The sequence below is a fragment of the Haemorhous mexicanus genome, chromosome 9 (assembly GCF_027477595.1).
Source record: "Haemorhous mexicanus isolate bHaeMex1 chromosome 9, bHaeMex1.pri, whole genome shotgun sequence".
In the NCBI taxonomy this organism is placed as follows: Eukaryota; Metazoa; Chordata; class Aves; order Passeriformes; family Fringillidae; genus Haemorhous; species Haemorhous mexicanus.
This window is the reverse complement of record NC_082349.1, coordinates 8,912,044-8,924,341: the sequence shown is the minus strand read 5'-3', so window position 1 is coordinate 8,924,341 and position 12,298 is coordinate 8,912,044.

The window sequence follows — 12,298 nt, the reverse complement described above, 5'->3', positions numbered from 1 at the left end:
TCTGCGAATTCTCGGGGCTGAGACAGCCCGGGCGATGGCATCGGTGGGAGACAGGAGCTGGCACAGGTACCCTGCAGTCAAGCCGAGAGCAGAAGAGACAATGCTTTCTGCAGCCTCCGTGAGGAGCCAGCCAGGACTCGGCGAGAGTCCTTAACAGCCCATAAATAGAGCACTTGTGTGGAGAGACAGCTCATTCCTCCCGCTCGGAGCTGCCCTCTCCTCCCCAAGGCGAGAGCGCTGCGCAATAAAAGACCTTGCCCCTTGGAGATGGAGCCTTGTTTTAGCTCCAGCAGAGGGGCCCTGGGGAAGGAGGAGCAAGGAACAAACAGTCGAGAGAGCTTTGTCAAACCTGCAGCAGTGCTGCCCATGAAAGGCTCTTGGGCTTTGAGCTGAGCTGGAGGGGCTGAAAGGAGGAGAAGCTGCAAGGTGGATAAAGAGCAGAGCTCATCCCTGGAGCCACAGGGGCTCTGCACGGTCCAAGACTCCTCCCAGATCACACGGAGTTGCACCTCCTTAGTGCTGACATCGCTTTGTTAGACTGAAAAGGTGACAGTCGTGTTGGGCTGTGTAGAAACACAAGCTAAGGTGCTGAAGAGAGGATGTCCCAAATAAAACAAGGCAGAGGAAGTTTAATGATTGCATTTCCTTTCTTGAAACGGGAGGTAAACTGAGGCACAAAGCAGTTCCCAGGACAGGCACCTGTGTGCACAGCTCAAGTTAAGGGAGCTAGGGAAGGCAAATGTGCTTCATGCCTCAAAATCTCTAGGGAATCAATCCAAAAGAAAGGAATTCTGCTTTTGGTGACTGCACTTTTAAATACTTTGGGTATTTTGTGACATTTCAGAAACCACAGCACGTGTGTTCCTGTGCTGTACAGACTCGGCCCCTGTCAGGCCTCCAGCTTCTGTCTGGAAATAAAACAATGGGGGAAATCTGCATTCCTCTCTGGAAATGTTCCCACAAACAGCAGCACAACTTTAATTAATATAATTAGCTCTCATAAAATATTCTGTTCTTACAGCTGTGACGGCACAGACACCTCGATCTATACTGCTGCCTCTCTGGTGTGAGCTGGGACGCTTTGTCCTTTTTCAGCATGTCATGCCACTGCCCCAAAGGAAGTCATTCCTAAATGTTTTTCAAGGGAAAGTCAGGAAAATGGAAGATTTGAACATTTCACAGGAGCCTCTGGTTCCCTCTCCCAGCTTTAGAAGCAGCTTTGTTAGATCCAGTCCTGACCACGGTGCTGAGAAGCCCCAAGATGTTTCCCACTCCCTGAAGTGGACAAGCAGGTGCCACAGTCTGCATCCCTGGAAAAGGCTGCAAGAAACCCTGAGCTGGGCTTCCAGCTGAGAGGGCTGAGCTGTGCTGTCAGGCAGGTTCACACATTGCTAGACAGATCAACAGGGATTGATTTGTATGAGCAAGCCAGAAACAGAGAGCTGAAGAGTTATTAAACTTATTTTCCACTTCCCCTTTTCAAAACACCCTGCCAAGGTCTGTGGGTTTTTAGGTTGATGGGTTGTTCAAACTGACTGAGCAAGATACCCAATGTCCCCAGGGGCAGCAGTTTTTTTGGGAAGCAGGGGCTTAAAATATGTTTGTTAGGGTGACAGAGACAAAAATGGCAGGGAACAATGGGCAGGAAATGTGGGAAGAGTGCAGGCAGAGGCACCTCCCAGTCCTTCCTCTCTCACCTTTTCATGACAGGCAGGCTCACAGCCGTGCCTTTTGCACTGCAAGATGCAGCTTTGGGACCAGTGATAGCTCTGGAATAAATTCTGAGGAAGGACCAAGGATGCAGATTGAAAGACAACATGAATATGTGCCCGATGGCAGGAACCAGAAGGACCCATTGTCCCTGTGGAGTGTGCAGGCACACAGCAGCCATCATGAACTGCAGCCAAGTGTATCATCTCTTCATGTGCTCCTCTCCTGCAGACCCAGCAATTCATCTCATCCTACACCCCCAAACATCCCATAGCTGGGAGATGCAACAAGGGACATCTCACACCACAAGACATCATGAGTCTGACTGCATCCACTCAAGGCTGTTCATTTTTCTTCAATACAAAACAGAAACATTTAAAACCTTGATGTGCAGCCATGAGAACAAGTGAACTGAGCACCCAGCACATCTGACAGCTCCCCTCTTTTGCACACTCTGCTAATTCAAGCCCATTGATGTTATGTTACAATTCTCCCCCTCGTTAGCAATTGCTTGTTAGCCACAGAACTTGCTCAGCCTCCTCACTGATGCCCTGTGAGATCCTGGCTGTTCCCTCTCCCAAGGAGGCAAATACCCCTCTCACAGCCCCACTATCCCCTAGGCCAGGCTTTGTTCCTCTTCCACCTGCTCCTTTCGCTGTTGTTGTTTCAAGAAATAAATAGCACCGAAAACGAGATTGTTTCTACCAAGAGACAGTGTCAGCACCTCTGAAGCTTTTATGAACTCAGCGTCAAAGAGGATTCCTGCTGGGAATGGGAAGATATCACTTTGCTGTCATCAGAGGACCTCCTGGGGAGAGCTGAGCCCTGAGTGTCCCAAAAATTAAGAGCACAAATTGATATGTGCTCCTTTGCTTCACAGAATCTGTGCGTCATATGAAGTAAGGGTAGCTGTTACCAGGGTAACTAATCTAATCTTTATTTTAATTTCTGCTGTAGTCAGATCACAACAGATAGGAAATAGCTGTGCTCAGAATTGGGGCGATTGTATGTGCAAACACACGCACAGAAAACGTGCAATTGCACGCCTGGCTGTGACTAAAGGTAAAAAATAGACCTTTTAGGATGGGGGATACACTTTTTGAGAAAACAGAACCAAATTTGACTTGCTCTCAGAGAGGCACAGAACACAGATAGCTCCATGCACAGCTGTCGTGTGCAGTGTAACTGAGCCTATTGTCATCCTGGGGAAAGGACAGGGTACAAATTCCATACCTTCCTTCTGAGGAAGGACCTTACCCCATCCTAAACTGCCTGCCAGCTCATTCTGCATCCCATTCCAGAAACAAGGCCTCTTTTGTAGAAGAAATCCAGGGAAAACTCAGTTGTGTCCTAATGCAAAAGCTCTGATATCATCCCTTAGCGTGTTCCCTGGGATCCAGGTATCTCAGTGGTGTCCTGGTTTCAGGACACACTATCCTCTAGCTGAGATAGAGTTAATTTTCTTCCAAGTAGCTGATATAGTGCTGTGGTTTGGATTTAATACCAGAATAATGTTGCTAGCTGATGTTTAAGTTGTTGCCAAGCACTGCTTACACTAAGTCAAGGCTTTTCTGCTTTCCCTACCAGCCCACCAGTGAGCAGGCTGGGGGTGCACGAGGAGCTGGCAGGGGACAGTCAGGACAGCTGAGCTCAAGGGACCAGAGGGATGTTCCACACCACGCTCATGAGTCATGCTCAGCACATAAAGCTGGGGGAAGAGGAAGGAAGGGGAGATGTTTGGGGTGATGGTGTTGGCCTTTCCCAGTTACCATCAGACGTGATGGAGCCCTGCTCTCCTGGGGATGGCTGAACACCTGCCTGCCCATGGGATGTGGTGAATTAATTCCTTGTTTTGCTTTGCATGTGTTCATGGCTTTTCTCCTTTGCCTGTTAAACTGTTTTATCTCAATCCATGACTTTCCTCACTTTTCCAATTCTGTCTCCCATCCCACACAGGGAAAGTGAGCAGCAGCATGGAGCTGAGCTTCCTGCTGGGGTTAAACCATGACAGTGGTCACCAGTCAGGTACCACCTTAGGCCACTGTCACCACTACAGGCTTCCAAAATGACAAACCAGATCCTCTCCCACTCTGAGGTCGTTTTCATGACATCATCAGCATAGCTCCATTGTTTTACATTAACTTAGTTTCATCCAAGTGTCCTTTTACAATGATTCTTGAGCTGGCCTTTGGTTTATTGTTGTTTCCTTTTACCTGGAGGGCAGGATTTTCCATGAAAAGCTCCTAGCCAGATCACCACATTCTGACACCTCTGCTTTCAATCCAAACCTAGAGGGCAGCTTGCCAACTTACAACTTCAGGAGACAGCACACAGCAAATCTCATCACCAGCACGATCCACCCTGAAACATCCTGTTTCAAAAACAACATCAGCTGAAAGTCAGCCTGTCTTCTGAGCCCTGAGGCTGCAGGAGGGTTGTGCCATGGGTGAATCAGACAGGAGGGAAACATGGAATAGGAGGTCTTCTATACATTTCATAAAGGCAACTAACATCTCTGCCTTTTCCTGACTGCACAGCACACATGAAGTCCTTAAGCTGCTGCTTGCCAAAGGCTGGGGGTTACCAGCAGGAAAAGCACAGTAATTACATTTCTTCTTTCAACATATTCTCCTGGCCTCTGACTGAAAAAGGATCCAGAGTTACACAGGATTCAGCTTGACCCAAAACAGCCCTTCTAATTCTCAGCAAGAAGCCAGGATGTTCCAACATCCAAGTTAGAGGATGATGGCATTGTCAGCCATCCCTTCAGCTATTACCAAGCCAGACCCCTGTGCTGAGGGCCAAATCTCCTGTTAGCTCAGGGGGAGGCAAGTCAGAATTATGCAATAACAGGTTCCCTAAAGATGAAGTTCTGCTTTGAAGCAATGACTTAATTTGGGCAGAGGATAGAAGTGTTTAGAGAGAGATGGATGTTTGTGCCTGCAACAAGAACAAGCAGAGGAAGCAGCTCAGAAAATGATATGATTTTAGGTATTTTTAGTAAGGTAATGCAGCAGTAAGAAGAAAACAAAGAAAAAAGAGCAAGAAACAACAGAAATCAGCTTGGCTTCAACCAGCTACAGTGGGATCACACTGGTGCATCAAAGCAAGCTCCTGGTCACCACCTTTATGGGCAGGCAGAATAAACCCATTCCTACAATCCCTGACAGAAGGTCTAAGCCTGGAGTGGGACTGAGCCCACCCTACCCCAGTGGATGTTAATCACACCCCACCAGGACATGTCCCTCTTTGCCCATCTGCTCCTGGTTGCTGCTGGGAACCCTCCCATCACCTCTGATTGCAGAAACAGCAGCTGCAATTCAATAATGTGGAGACACTCTCAAATGCTCATCTTGGCAGCCATCTGGCTTCACATCACACACATCCCTGCCAGGCAAAGCAAAGGGTGTTTCATCTCCTGCCACCAGTAGCTGAAGGATGGACTAAGACACGAGCAGGGCTGATGTGAAACGTTATAACCGAGCAAGAGGCAGAGGGAGCGTGCTCAGCAATACATCCATGAAAACAAAAGGGGCTCTGTCTTCCAGAAGCAACAATTGTGAGTTTGCATTCCCTGAGGGCCCATTTTGCACAATGCTCCGTGGGCTCTCCATCACTCTTTTTGTCTCTTTTCCCCTGTTTTCCCTTACCATCACCATTTTTGCTCATCTCAGTTTCCATTCTCCAGGCTTTGAGTGCAAACACAAGTCAGATCTTTAACTGTTCTAATTTGGTGCAATTCCCTGGATGTCCATATAGCAAGGTTGATTTAATTCAGCCCTGTATCTTCAAAGGACCCTTTAATAGCAATTACAGGCCAGATGAGTGGGATTTTATTTTCCAATCAAGCCAGGTTAGCTCAGTTCAGAAGCGCCAAATTTTGCCCAGCTGTGCCATTCAGCTTAGAGTTCTGCATTTTGTGCAAATGCTGGCAACATAACAGGAAAGAGATGAGAAAACAACACTTCCTGAGAGCAGACTCTTTTGGACCCATGTTTGTACAGTGTAACTGGGACCTTGCCACGTGTGAGATTTTTTAGATGTATATTTTTAGGTCAGTATTTGAGATAAAATCCCCTTATCAAATTAGGCATCTCATGCTACATCCACGGGTGAGAATTTGACCCCAAGACCTAAGAAGAGTATCTTTCCTGTGTGGCAGAAAACATCAGGATGTCAACAACGGCAAACTCGATGCAGCGCTCGGTGTAATTCTAGTTCAGCTGCAGAATTCACTGGGCAGGAATCTGAGATGAGAGTTTTGGTGTCAGACAAGCTGCTGGCTCGGGAAAGGACTCATCTGAGCCACATCAGCTCAACTTTCTGCCTGCTCTCCACTTGTGGCATTACTGTCCTGCAAAGGAGAGGAGGGACCTTGCAGATGCCCTCCCTAGTGGGACTCCCCAGGCATCCAGAGCTGCTGAGCCCTGGGCATCCAGGGAAGGACAAATGCAGAGAGGACCACAGGTTAAACTGCTTATCTGAAATATGTCAGCGTGGATCTGTATCTGAACAAACTCAAGGCAAAGTGATGTCAATGCCATTTTAAAGGGGATTCAGCAACGTGCAAAAAGGCATCACATACTTATTTTTTTTAGTCCCATCTCTATCACATGGACCATAAATCATCCACCTTTTTAAAAAATAATAAAGTTGGCAAAGAAAAAAAAAAGGCTTTCTGTACAAACCTTTATTCATTAAAACATGGCAAGAAACAGAGCTGCCAACAGCTACACCTACACTCATCCTCTGAATTAGGTCTCTTCAGCAAGTGAACATCCTTTCTCCCATCCAACTTTCCTGCTTGCAGATATTGAGACAGAATGAGGTTGCAAAGAGATTTCTATTACCATCACTTCCATGCACGCTTCACTTTCACACTTTGTTCTTCCAGGCAGGGCTTGGGTTTCTTTTATTTTGTTTATCTTTTCTTGCTCGCCCGCTTAAGTTAAGACAACAACATTTTGTTCTGTATTGCCACGGCTCTTCCATGGTGATTTGTTAATAATGTTGGGTTTGCAGTCAAAGGACTGGAAAGATAAAAAGCTGGCAAGCTGCTTCCCTCATTAGGGAGCAGCTCTCAAAGCTCCAGTGCCAGCCCATTAGCTGAATTATTCAACAGAAGAAAAAACACACGACAAATAAAAATAATAAACAGCTACAAGAGTAGGGAGGGGAGGGCAGTTCATCGACTTTGGTGCTGCTGTAAAAGTTTGGCAGCATTCCTCAAAACTCATTTTGGGATTAAACCCATCGAAGGAGCTCCAGCAAGGCTCAGCAAGGCTGAGTGGCTGCACAGCAGCAGACAGAGGCTGCCATTCATAACTCAGATACAGGACTGTATTGTTGCTGTCTTGAACTGATAATGAAGAAGCCCAAGGGGGAAATACTTCCAGAAGCATAATGTAAGGGATCTGTTTGTGTGCAGTTTGTGAGTAACTGGTGGTGTTGGAAATCTTCCATATCCAGCCACAGGCTTTAAGCACTGAAACAACTCACCATGAGGAGTCACAGTAATAGTCTGTGTGTGTTCTTATTGTGCAAAAAATACTGTGTAATTCAGGGGAGCTTAACCACCCACAGCAGAGGCTGCCTTGCATGTGCCAGTGGCAAAAGGAGGTGACATGTGACATCTTGTGCCACAACAAAGCGGTGAACTGGACCACAAAGTGAGGAGAAAGTCGAGATTGCCCAGCATCTGTTCTTGTGTAACCTAAAAAGAGAAAATGCTTGATTCAGGCACAGAATTAAGCAGGGTGGTGAAGACCCTGAGGATCCTCATATTGCTGGGAAGCTGCATGGAAGTGAGCAAACCTGGGGTCTCCATCTTAACTCTTGAGGGAGATGAGAGGTGAAACAGAGCTGATAACCTGGAGATGCCTCCAGATCATGGACCAAGTCCTCCCCTGCAGAAGTCAGTACTCAGACTGGATGGCATGGAGAACTGTCCATACTCCAGAAGCAACCTGGACAGGGAGAAGGGTGTGTGTTGAAGCATAAATAGGGACTGTGGGATTTAGATATCAACTGGCAATCAAAAGGAATTTGGATTTCTCAAAGCAGAAATACTCAAATGTTGGGAAGAAAACAGGAAAAACAGCTGAGATCTCTGACTTTTTTTACAGCTTATATAATTTCCTGTGATAAAGCAAAAGGCATTGAGTTTTATAATATTTCATAAGTTATAGGCATCTGTTTATTTTAATTGGCATGTGATATCAGGAAGGTAAAACCTGAGTCTAGAGGACAGGAAAGCACATCCTCTAGCTACTGCAGAGCCTGAAAGAACAGCATTGCTTATGCAGCAGGCTGCCACCCACACACTCATTCCCAGGCAGGTTCTTCCTTTCACCCAGTAACATTGTACAAATAGATTTGTGTATATTTTTGTGAGGAGATTGGTCATACATATATTTTGTGCAAAAGTAACTTCAGTGATGTGAGCCCCTGAGAGGAATCTGCACAGAAGCCAGAATTTTTTGCCATGGTCATGCTGACAGGACAGGACCTAACAAATGAGGAGAAAGCAGGAACAATGGAATTCATAGAATTCCATTGGAATGGAAACAATTAAATCACTTTAGCTGATGACCCAGATAGAAAGAGAAGCCAGGCAGTGACATCTGGTGATGACACTGAGCCCTCATTTGGAAGAGGACCTGAGTATCACAAGCACGATTTTAAAGAGCACCTCAGTAATGTAACAGGGCTGAAAGGGAACAGCAGACAGCCCTGCTCTTAGGGAGCAATTAGAATTTTTGCTGGGAAAACTTGACCTCTGGTCTATTGCTCCCAGAAGGGAGAAAGGACTGGATAAACAGAAGCAAGCTAGTGGCTGCAGATACCAAGATACCAGAGAAATCTTACACAGTGGGCTGAGAGATTTCTGTGGAGCAGGGAGGCATCAGGGCACTGTGCAAGACCATGCCTCGCCTTGGTGCACACAGCTGGAACCAGAATGGGGGGGTTCCCACCCAAAGGGCTCAGGGTGTTTACCTGAACACATGAGGGCTCAGAAGGAATGGGATTACAAGGAGTAACATCCAGAAAAGTAGACATATTTACACAGGAAGATGAGATTATTGCATGGACTAACAGGTGGAGAGGCTACAAATATGTTCTGATGTTCCTTTCAGGCACTCCTCCAACCTTCACAACCCAAAATATTTCTGGAACCTTCCCAACAGCCCAAAGCTTTCATGGCATCTGGATTGGCTTTGAAGGTGGGAAAGGCAAGTAGCCCTTACTCCCAACACACAAGCCCTGTAAAGAAGGGAAGGCATGCCATGAGAAACAGGCTGAAAAGATGGAGCATCTTGGAGAAGCTCTGGTGCCAGCTTAGTGTGTTCCCCAGAAGTCCCCTAAAATCCCCATCCTTTGGGGTAATGTGTGTGCAAAGAAAGCACCCCAACACCAGCAGGATCACTTTCAGGTGACAGTGATTGCAGTGTTACACTGATGATAGCTGATGTCTCCACATCAAGGAGACAAGCCCAAGTTGCCATCAGATCCTAAAGATCATCTTTCCTAAAGATCTTCCTCATCACCACAGGTTTTTTTAGAATCATAAGCAAAATTCAAATTCAAATACTTGGCTGAGACTTTTGCAAATTTCTCCACGGAATCAACAAAGCAGGAGAGGAGCTGCTGGTGCTGAGGAGTGCGTGGCTTTGCCATCGATTACAGCGGAGGCCTCGCTGCTGCACACACCTCGGGCAATGCTTCTGGCAGGAGGAAGTGTGCTGACATGTTCCAGCAAGGGTGATTAATCAGAAGCCAGTGTAATTGAACACTCCCACTGCTGCTCAATTAATCTGATCACTCCCCCTATAAATCCCCAACTGCAGCCTGTGACTGCAGCAGAGCTCATTGATATGCCAGCAAGGTTTCCAGTTAGGATCAGACAGACTGTTCTGGCATTTCCAGCCCAAGCCTCAGGACTGTGTTCATGCTACCAGCACAGATACCACTGCTGGCTTCCTGCAATGGGGAAATCAGCTGCTCCAGCAGCACATTTGGTGAAAAATAGTGGGATGAAGGCCTTCAAAGCTGCCCTAGCTGTTTAGACCTAAAATGTAAAGAAGCGGGTTTGTCAAACCTTTAGGAGCCTCATGGTGTTTCCTGCAGGAGTGGGAACCTGCTCTAGTTTCAAGTAAATCTTGAAGTAAATTGCTCAGAACAGGGCAGTTTTACAGCTGCCCTTCTCTTCATTGCAATGGATCTGAGAACAGTGCAGGGATGGGAGGGAACACACTCTGTGCTGATGAAACACCCCAAAAATGGCTTTGCAGGGCATCATAGCACTGTGGGGCACTGCAGGCCAGTCACAAGGAAAAGCTGCATCCTGATGCTGCTGGGAGAACATGTGGGGGATAAACAGGACCTTGCCAAGCCAGGGGTGACATGAACTTTTCACAAAACACAGAAAGAAGTTTGGATGGTGTACTCCTCTTAGCATGGAGACAATTAGGAGATTGCTGAAAACTCAGCTTAAAAATACCCAAACTAGGTTAAGAGTTCTCTGTGGAGCAGCAAGGATATGACACAGCTCAACACGAGAGGAAATCAGCCAGTGTTGGAGCAACCCTTGCTGAAGTCCATTGGAAGCTTTGTAACAGAGCTTGGTGCTAAGGCTGAACACAGAAAGCATTTGCTCCACAAAAGTTTTCCATGGCAGGGAAATACATTTTCCTCTGAAAGCAGCACGTGCCCATGGGTAATGTCACACAGAGCACACCACTCACCTGTGAATTATCCAATGCAGTCCACTCCTGTTCATCCCAGCAGTGCTGAGTGCAGCTCATTCTGCCCTCCTCTCTCCAGCACTACTTGCCTTAACCTCTCTGCTAGAGAACAAAAGCCAACCTGCTTCATCCACCACCACCAGAAGTCCCTGGATTACTTGTCACCAACAAAATCCCTTGGCAAATCTTAGTGACAAGCAGGAGCAGCCTCACAGGTCTCCAGCAAACAGCTCTGTGGCTCCAGGGGGTGTTTCTCCACCTCATTCCACAGCAGGCTGCAGAGGCCATGGCAGGTTGCAGGAGCATCCCCTGGCTAAACAAGTGGATCTAGAGCTGCTGCAAGAGCATCAGAGTGGAAAATAGGGTGAAAAAAAGGAGCAGGAAATGGATGAGGAAGCTCTGTCTTCCCCACAAGTAGTCTGGAGCTGGGTGCAGGCATTGCACTTACAAAGGCAGCTGACAAGAAAAGCTCTCATGTCCCGAGGGTGATGATTTCGGGCAAGAGAACAATGAAGGAAGCAAGATTCCCACCCATATACAGACACAATGCTGCCTCAGAACTGGCCACAGGACTCTAATCAGATGTGGTGCCAGTTAGCTTTGTTCTGGATCAAAGAGAAAGCAAACACATGAAGCATCTGACTCCAAGCTCCTCTGTACCCTCTGCTCTGCAGAGTCCTTGCCCTTGCCCTGCTTCTTGCTTAGCAAAACATTCCAGACCCCTTCCCTCCCACTCCAGGCTGAATCACAGCAAAGTTGCTGAACTGGGGCTGCTTGTCAGCCTGCCAAACTTTGCTAACCAATCTTGGTGTGAAAGCAGCTGTGACAGGCAGCAACAGAAAATCTGGTGTCAAATTAATTAGCTGGAAGGGACCCAGCCAAACACTGGTACTGTGGCTCACAACTACTGGATGAGTCAATTCTCACCCTCCTCAGTATTACAGATGTTGGGCTGGGTGCAGAGCCCAATTTCCCAAAGCAGTCCATGACAGCAAGCTCCCACAAGACAATCTAAAGATGAAGCATTTCTTCTGGAGTTGGGTTGGTTTTTTTTTCTACACTGGAAGGGAATTTGTGTCTCAGTGACATCTCCCTCCAGACTTGAAAGAGTTTTCTTTTTTTCCCCCCAAAACAATGGCAGTGAAATGGCACCATTAGTTTTACAACTTTTTTTGTTCTTCCCAGAGAAGTGAATTTCTATGGTTGGAGAATTTTAAAAGTGCTGATGGAATCTGGCAGGGGCAACTAAACACACATGAGGAAGGGAAGGAAGGGAAGGAAGGGAAGGAAGGGAAGGAAGGGAAGGAAGGGAAGGAAGGGAAGGAAGGGAAGGAAGGGAAGGAAGGGAAGGAAGGGAAGGAAGGGAAGGAAGGGAAAGCCTTTCAGTTACCATGGCAGTATGTTTCCATGGAAGCCAAATGATGATGATTTGAAGCCTGTTGCTGCCACTGGAGTGGCCTGAAGAAAATTATTAGTTTTGAAAATTAACAAAGCTACCCAGTACCTTGAAAGCCAGCCCACCCACAGCCCTCCAAATAACAAAGGCATCTTTGCATCCCTGACAAAGGATTCAATAAACATGTGGGGAAGGAAGAGAGAGCAGAAAAAATACCACACAATGAAAAATGGGAGCTTCCTTTTATGCAACCAACAATGCAGAAAACACACTGGAAAGCACAAGGCTGAGTGCACTTTGTGAAATATTGCACATAAAGGTCAGCAAAATCCTACAGAACATCCTGTAGGATTGGCTCCTGAGGGGACTGCTTTGAGACTAGAGCTGCTTGGTTGCCATTTGTTTGAAATTATTTCCCCATAAATCATGCTGATGGCTCTCCTCCAGT